The sequence below is a fragment of the Salvia splendens genome, chromosome 19 (genome assembly GCF_004379255.2).
Source record: "Salvia splendens isolate huo1 chromosome 19, SspV2, whole genome shotgun sequence".
NCBI classification, from domain to species: Eukaryota; Viridiplantae; Streptophyta; class Magnoliopsida; order Lamiales; family Lamiaceae; genus Salvia; species Salvia splendens.
Window position 1 is genome coordinate 9,775,844 of NC_056050.1, and position 8,623 is coordinate 9,784,466.

Here is an 8,623-nt window from a genome sequence, read left to right on the forward strand (position 1 = left end):
AGTATCTCTTGGAAAAAATGTCGATGTGGTATGTCAAAAATATCATAATAATTGTCTTATTAGCCCGGCATGAAACTAGTCTATCAGCATCTTTCACTATGCCATCCATTGTGCTGCCCTCGGGGTCAACAATTGCTGGTACCAATTCATGGCACACAACTTTCATCCCTCCAACGGCCTGTTTGAAAAAATAAAACAATAAGTTTCTCAAAAGAAAGCTATAATTGCCAAAATAAATGTAGAAACGACATTGGATAAACAAAACAAAATCGGAGATAATGTAATTAGACAACTTTATGAAGAAAAATTAGAATAGATAAACAAAGTTCTAATTCAAGTAATAAGAAACGTGCTAATATAATTTTGAAAATCAAATCATTACATGAGATCATGTGAATATACAAATTATGAAGGTTATGCAAAGGTCTTAACAGAAGCAATTCTTTAAACATATTTCAGACATTACTAAACAGCATTAACGACTCGGTAATGCAGTCTTGTTAGATTTTAAAAAAAGGGCAGTTGATATGCTTCTTGTGTATTGTACAAACTTTTCAAACTAAAATCCAAATAATTATTTACACAATTATCTAGTTAAGATGTCCCCAATGGATTATAACACTATTTGATTGTCGGGACAACTTTTTTCAAAAAAATTATAACACTATTAAGTTCTTTGGACAAATTTTATCAAAAGTATCGATGAACAAATCTAGCAGATATTTCAAGGATATACCTAATCTTTTTAATAAGCTTTCCATTGAAAAATGTTCCTCATCTTTACCCTATCCCCGATAAGACTTAATAACTACATCTTGACACATCATGCACAGGTATTTAATTATATACCAATTCAGGAGAACCATATTCTATGATTTCCAAATCTTCATTCCAGTCTATGAAAGATAATAAGACATTGGATCTGGTTGAGATATTACATATTGAAAAGAAAATTCAATACAATTCAAAACAAGCATAATCATTTGCAATAGACTTACACACAGACACAAGCATACACATACACATACACCCTATACACAAATATACACAATGCACGAACTATAAACACACTATACATACTGGACAAACTATAAACAAAAAACACACACTATAAAAATGTCTAAAATTACCAACATTGAGACATGACAACATTGGCCGGAAATATTTTTTAAATATCAAACAATAACATGACTTCAGAGTACACATACCATAGCCTCATAGACAACTTCAGGTTTGTGCTCTTTGTCCAGCTTAAACCTGACGAGTAGAAAATGCAAGATATAAGCAAGCCATCTATGGAACCCTATCATCCAAAAGCCATAGTAACTTATTTGTGATGAGACTATCAAGAGTACTCTCTTTAAGTGCATAAGCAAGCCTCTTGTTCTGCAACAAAAGTATAACAACTTCAGACCTCAATTAACACCCAAATAATCAATATCATGGCATGACTCAACAAAAGCAATAACAACTTACTTGCATCTTAGTATTTTAGGGTTTATGGTTTAGGGTTCAATACAAATTTACAAGATCACGAAGAGGCACGAGTGATGCTGAAGTCAAAAGTCTTCGCAACCTGCGAGAAATGATAACAATAGTGAGGATCTCTTGGAAACAATGTCGAAGTGGTATGTCAAAAATAGCATAATAATTGTCTTATTAGCCCGGCATGAAACTAGTCTATCAGTGTCTTTCACTATGTCATCCATTGTGCTGCCTTCAGGGTCAACAATTGCATGTGCCAATTCATGGCACACAACTTTCATCCCTCCAACGGCCTGTTGGAAAAAATAAAACAATAAGTTTCTCAAAAGAAAGCTATAATTGCCAAAATAAATGTAGAAACGACATTGGATAAACAAAATAGAATCAGAGATATTGTTAGTAGACAACATTATGAAGAAAAATTAGAATAGATAAACAAAGTTCCAATTCAAGCAATAAGAAAAGTGCTAATATAATTTTGAAATTCAAATCATTATATGAGATCATGTGAATATACATATTTCAGACATTACTAAACAGCATTAACCACTCAGTAATCCAGTGTTGTAAGATTTTAAAAAAAGGGCAGTCGATATGCTTCCTCTGTCTTGTAAATACTTTTCAAACTAAAATACAAATAATTATTTACACAATTAGCTAGTTAAGATGTCCCCAATGGATTAAATGTGATTTAAAGACTATTGATTCACCATATCTATAAGAAAATCATCACATTATTTGATTGTCGGGACAACTTTTTTCAAAAAATTATCACACTATTAAGTTCTTTGGACAAATTTTATCAAAAGCATCGATGAACAAATCTAGCAGATCTTTCAAGGATATACCTAATCTTTTTAAAAAGCTTTCCATTGAAAAATGTTCCTCATCTTTACCCTATCCCCAATCAGACTTAATAACTACATTTGGACACATCTTGCACAGGTATTTAATTATATACCTATTCAGGAGAACCATATTCTATGATTTCCAAATCTTCATTCCAGTCTATGAAAGGTAATAAGACATTGGATACTGGTTGAGATATTACATATTGAAAAGAAAATTCAATACAATTCAAAACAAGCATAATCATTTGCAATAGACTTACACACAGACACACACATTGTACACAAATATACACAATGCACGAACTACACACTATACACACACGATAAACAGAAAACACCCACTGAGACATGACAACATAGGCTGGAAACATTTTTAAATATCAGACAATGACATGACTTCAGAGTACACATACCATAGCCTCATAAACAACTTCTGGTTATTCTCTTTGTCCTACTTAAACCTGACGAGTAGAAAATGCAAGATATAAGCAAACCATCTATGGAACCCTATCATCCAAAAGCCATAGTAACTTATCTGTGATGAGACTATCAAGAGTACTCTCTTTAAGTGCATAAGAAAGCCTCTTGTTCTGCAACAAAAGTACAACAACTTCAGACCTCAATTAACACCCAAATAATCAATATCATGACATGAATCAACAAAAGCAATAACAACTTACTTGCATCTGAGTATTTTAGGGTTTATGGTTTAGGGTTCAATACAAATTTACAAGATAATGAAGAGGCACGAGTGAGGCTGAAGTCAAAAGTCTTCGCAACCTGCAAGAAATGATAACAATAGTGAGGATCTCTTGGAAACAATGTCGAAGTGGTACGCCAAAAATAGCATAATAATTGTCTTATTAGCCCGGCATGAAACTAGTCTATCAGTATCTTTCACTATGTCATCCATTGTGCTGCCTTCAGGGTCAACAATTGCATGTGCCAATTCATGGCAAACAACTTTCATCCCTCCAACGGCCTGTTGGAAAAAATAAAACAATAAGTTTCTCAAAAGAAAGCTATAATTGCCAAAATAAATGTAGAAACGACATTGGATAAACAAAATAGAATCGGAGATATTGTCAGTAGACAACATTATGAAGAAAAATTAGAATAGATAAACAAAGTTCCAATTCAAGCAATAAGAAAAGTGCTAATATAATTTTGAAATTCAAATCATTATATGAGATCATGTGAATATACATATTTCAGACATTACTAAACAGCATTAACCACTCAGTATTCCAGTCTTGTAAGATTTTAAAAAAAGGGCAGTCGATATGCTTCCTCTGTATAGTAAAAACTTTTCAAACTAAAATCCAAATAATTATTTACACAATTAGCTAGTTAAGATGTCCCCAATGGATTAAATGTGATTCAAAAACAAATGATTCACCATATCTATAAAAAAAATCATCACACTATTTGATTGTCGGGACAACTTTTTTCAAAAAAATTATAACACTATTAAGTTCTTTGGACAAATTTTATCAAAAGTATCGATGAACAAATCTAGCAGATATTTCAAGGATATACCTAATCTTTTTAATAAGCTTTCTATTGAAAAATGTTCCTCATCTTTACCCTATCCCCGATAAGACTTAATAACTACATCTTGACACATCATGCACAGGTATTTAATTATATACCAATTCAGGAGAACCATATTCTATGATTTCCAAATCTTCATTTCAGTCTATGAAAGATAATAAGACATTGGATCTGGTTGAGATATTACATATTGAAAAGAAAATTCAATACAATTCAAAACAAGCATAATCATTTGCAATAGACTTACACACAGACACAAGCATACACATACACATACACCCTATACACAAATATACACAATGCACGAACTATAAACACACTATACATACTGGACAAACTATAAACAAAAAACACACACTATAAAAATGTCTAAAATTACCAACATTGAGACATGACAACATTGGCCGGAAATATTTTTTAAATATCAAACAATGACATGACTTCAGAGTACACATACCATAGCCTCATAGACAACTTCAGGTTTGTGCTCTTTGTCCAGCTTAAACCTGACGAGTAGAAAATGCAAGATATAAGCAAGCCATTTATGGAACCCTATCATCCAAAAGCCATAGTAACTTATCTGTGATGAGACTATCAAGAGTACTCTCTTTAAGTGCATAAGCAAGCCTCTTGTTCTGGAACAAAAGTATAACAACTTCACACCTCAATTAACACCCAAATAATCAATATCATGGCATGACTCAACAAAAGCAATAACAACTTACTTGCATCTTAGTATTTTAGGGTTTATGGTTTAGGGTTCAATACAAATTTACAAGATCACGAAGAGGCACGAGTGATGCTGAAGTCAAAAGTCTTCGCAACCTGCGAGAAATGATAACAATAGTGAGGATCTCTTGGAAACCATGTCGAAGTGGTATGTCAAAAATAGCATAATAATTGTCTTATTAGCCCGGCATGAAACTAGTCTATCAGTGTCTTTCACTATGTCATCCATTGTGCTGCCTTCAGGGTCAACAATTGCATGTGCCAATTCATGGCACACAACTTTCATCCCTCCAACTGCCTGTTGGAAAGAATAAAACAATAAGTTTCTCAAAAGAAAGCTATAATTGCCAAAATAAATGTAGAAACGACATTGGATAAACAAAATAGAATCAGAGATATTGTTAGTAGACAACATTATGAAGAAAAATTAGAATAGATAAACAAAGTTCCAATTCAAGCAATAAGAAAAGTGCTAATATAATTTTGAAATTCAAATCATTATATGAGATCATGTGAATATACATATTTCAGACATTACTAAACAGCATTAACCACTCAGTAATCCAGTGTTGTAAGATTTTAAAAAAAGGGCAGTCGATATGCTTCCTCTGTCTTGTAAATACTTTTCAAACTAAAATACAAATAATTATTTACACAATTAGCTAGTTAAGATGTCCCCAATGGATTAAATGTGATTTAAAGACTATTGATTCACCATATCTATAAGAAAATCATCACATTATTTGATTGTCGGGACAACTTTTTTCAAAAAATTATCACACTATTAAGTTCTTTGGACAAATTTTATCAAAAGCATCGATGAACAAATCTAGCAGATCTTTCAAGGATATACCTAATCTTTTTAAAAAGCTTTCCATTGAAAAATGTTCCTCATCTTTACCCTATCCCCAATCAGACTTAATAACTACATTTGGACACATCTTGCACAGGTATTTAATTATATACCTATTCAGGAGAACCATATTCTATGATTTCCAAATCTTCATTCCAGTCTATGAAAGGTAATAAGACATTGGATACTGGTTGAGATATTACATATTGAAAAGAAAATTCAATACAATTCAAAACAAGCATAATCATTTGCAATAGACTTACACACAGACACACACATTGTACACAAATATACACAATGCACGAACTACACACTATACACACACGATAAACAGAAAACACCCACTGAGACATGACAACATAGGCTGGAAACATTTTTAAATATCAGACAATGACATGACTTCAGAGTACACATACCATAGCCTCATAAACAACTTCTGGTTATTCTCTTTGTCCTACTTAAACCTGACGAGTAGAAAATGCAAGATATAAGCAAACCATCTATGGAACCCTATCATCCAAAAGCCATAGTAACTTATCTGTGATGAGACTATCAAGAGTACTCTCTTTAAGTGCATAAGAAAGCCTCTTGTTCTGCAACAAAAGTACAACAACTTCAGACCTCAATTAACACCCAAATAATCAATATCATGACATGAATCAACAAAAGCAATAACAACTTACTTGCATCTGAGTATTTTAGGGTTTATGGTTTAGGGTTCAATACAAATTTACAAGATAATGAAGAGGCACGAGTGAGGCTGAAGTCAAAAGTCTTCGCAACCTGCAAGAAATGATAACAATAGTGAGGATCTCTTGGAAACAATGTCGAAGTGGTACGCCAAAAATAGCATAATAATTGTCTTATTAGCCCGGCATGAAACTAGTCTATCAGTATCTTTCACTATGTCATCCATTGTGCTGCCTTCAGGGTCAACAATTGCATGTGCCAATTCATGGCAAACAACTTTCATCCCTCCAACGGCCTGTTGGAAAAAATAAAACAATAAGTTTCTCAAAAGAAAGCTATAATTGCCAAAATAAATGTAGAAACGACATTGGATAAACAAAATAGAATCGGAGATATTGTCAGTAGACAACATTATGAAGAAAAATTAGAATAGATAAACAAAGTTCCAATTCAAGCAATAAGAAAAGTGCTAATATAATTTTGAAATTCAAATCATTATATGAGATCATGTGAATATACATATTTCAGACATTACTAAACAGCATTAACCACTCAGTATTCCAGTCTTGTAAGATTTTAAAAAAAGGGCAGTCGATATGCTTCCTCTGTATAGTAAAAACTTTTCAAACTAAAATCCAAATAATTATTTACACAATTAGCTAGTTAAGATGTCCCCAATGGATTAAATGTGATTCAAAAACAAATGATTCACCATATCTATAAAAAAAATCATCACACTATTTGATTGTCGGGACAACTTTTTTCAAAAAAATTATAACACTATTAAGTTCTTTGGACAAATTTTATCAAAAGTATCGATGAACAAATCTAGCAGATATTTCAAGGATATACCTAATCTTTTTAATAAGCTTTCTATTGAAAAATGTTCCTCATCTTTACCCTATCCCCGATAAGACTTAATAACTACATCTTGACACATCATGCACAGGTATTTAATTATATACCAATTCAGGAGAACCATATTCTATGATTTCCAAATCTTCATTTCAGTCTATGAAAGATAATAAGACATTGGATCTGGTTGAGATATTACATATTGAAAAGAAAATTCAATACAATTCAAAACAAGCATAATCATTTGCAATAGACTTACACACAGACACAAGCATACACATACACATACACCCTATACACAAATATACACAATGCACGAACTATAAACACACTATACATACTGGACAAACTATAAACAAAAAACACACACTATAAAAATGTCTAAAATTACCAACATTGAGACATGACAACATTGGCCGGAAATATTTTTTAAATATCAAACAATAACATGACTTCAGAGTACACATACCATAGCCTCATAGACAACTTCAGGTTTGTGCTCTTTGTCCAGCTTAAACCTGACGAGTAGAAAATGCAAGATATAAGCAAGCCATCTATGGAACCCTATCATCCAAAAGCCATAGTAACTTATCTGTGATGAGACTATCAAGAGTACTCTCTTTAAGTGCATAAGCAAGCCTCTTGTTCTGCAACAAAAGTATAACAACTTCAGACCTCAATTAACACCCAAATAATCAATATCATGGCATGACTCAACAAAAGCAATAACAACTTACTTGCATCTTAGTATTTTAGGGTTTATGGTTTAGGGTTCAATACAAATTTACAAGATCACGAAGAGGCACGAGTGATGCTGAAGTCAAAAGTCTTCGCAACCTGCGAGAAATGATAACAATAGTGAGGATCTCTTGGAAACAATGTCGAAGTGGTATGTCAAAAATAGCATAATAATTGTCTTATTAGCCCGGCATGAAACTAGTCTATCAGTGTCTTTCACTATGTCATCCATTGTGCTGCCTTCAGGGTCAACAATTGCATGTGCCAATTCATGGCACACAACTTTCATCCCTCCAACGGCCTGTTGGAAAAAATAAAACAATAAGTTTCTCAAAAGAAAGCTATAATTGCCAAAATAAATGTAGAAACGACATTGGATAAACAAAATAGAATCAGAGATATTGTTAGTAGACAACATTATGAAGAAAAATTAGAATAGATAAACAAAGTTCCAATTCAAGCAATAAGAAAAGTGCTAATATAATTTTGAAATTCAAATCATTATATGAGATCATGTGAATATACATATTTCAGACATTACTAAACAGCATTAACCACTCAGTAATCCAGTGTTGTAAGATTTTAAAAAAAGGGCAGTCGATATGCTTCCTCTGTCTTGTAAATACTTTTCAAACTAAAATACAAATAATTATTTACACAATTAGCTAGTTAAGATGTCCCCAATGGATTAAATGTGATTTAAAGACTATTGATTCACCATATCTATAAGAAAATCATCACATTATTTGATTGTCGGGACAACTTTTTTCAAAAAATTATCACACTATTAAGTTCTTTGGACAAATTTTATCAAAAGCATCGATGAACAAATCTAGCAGATCTTTCAAGGATATACCTAATCTTTTTA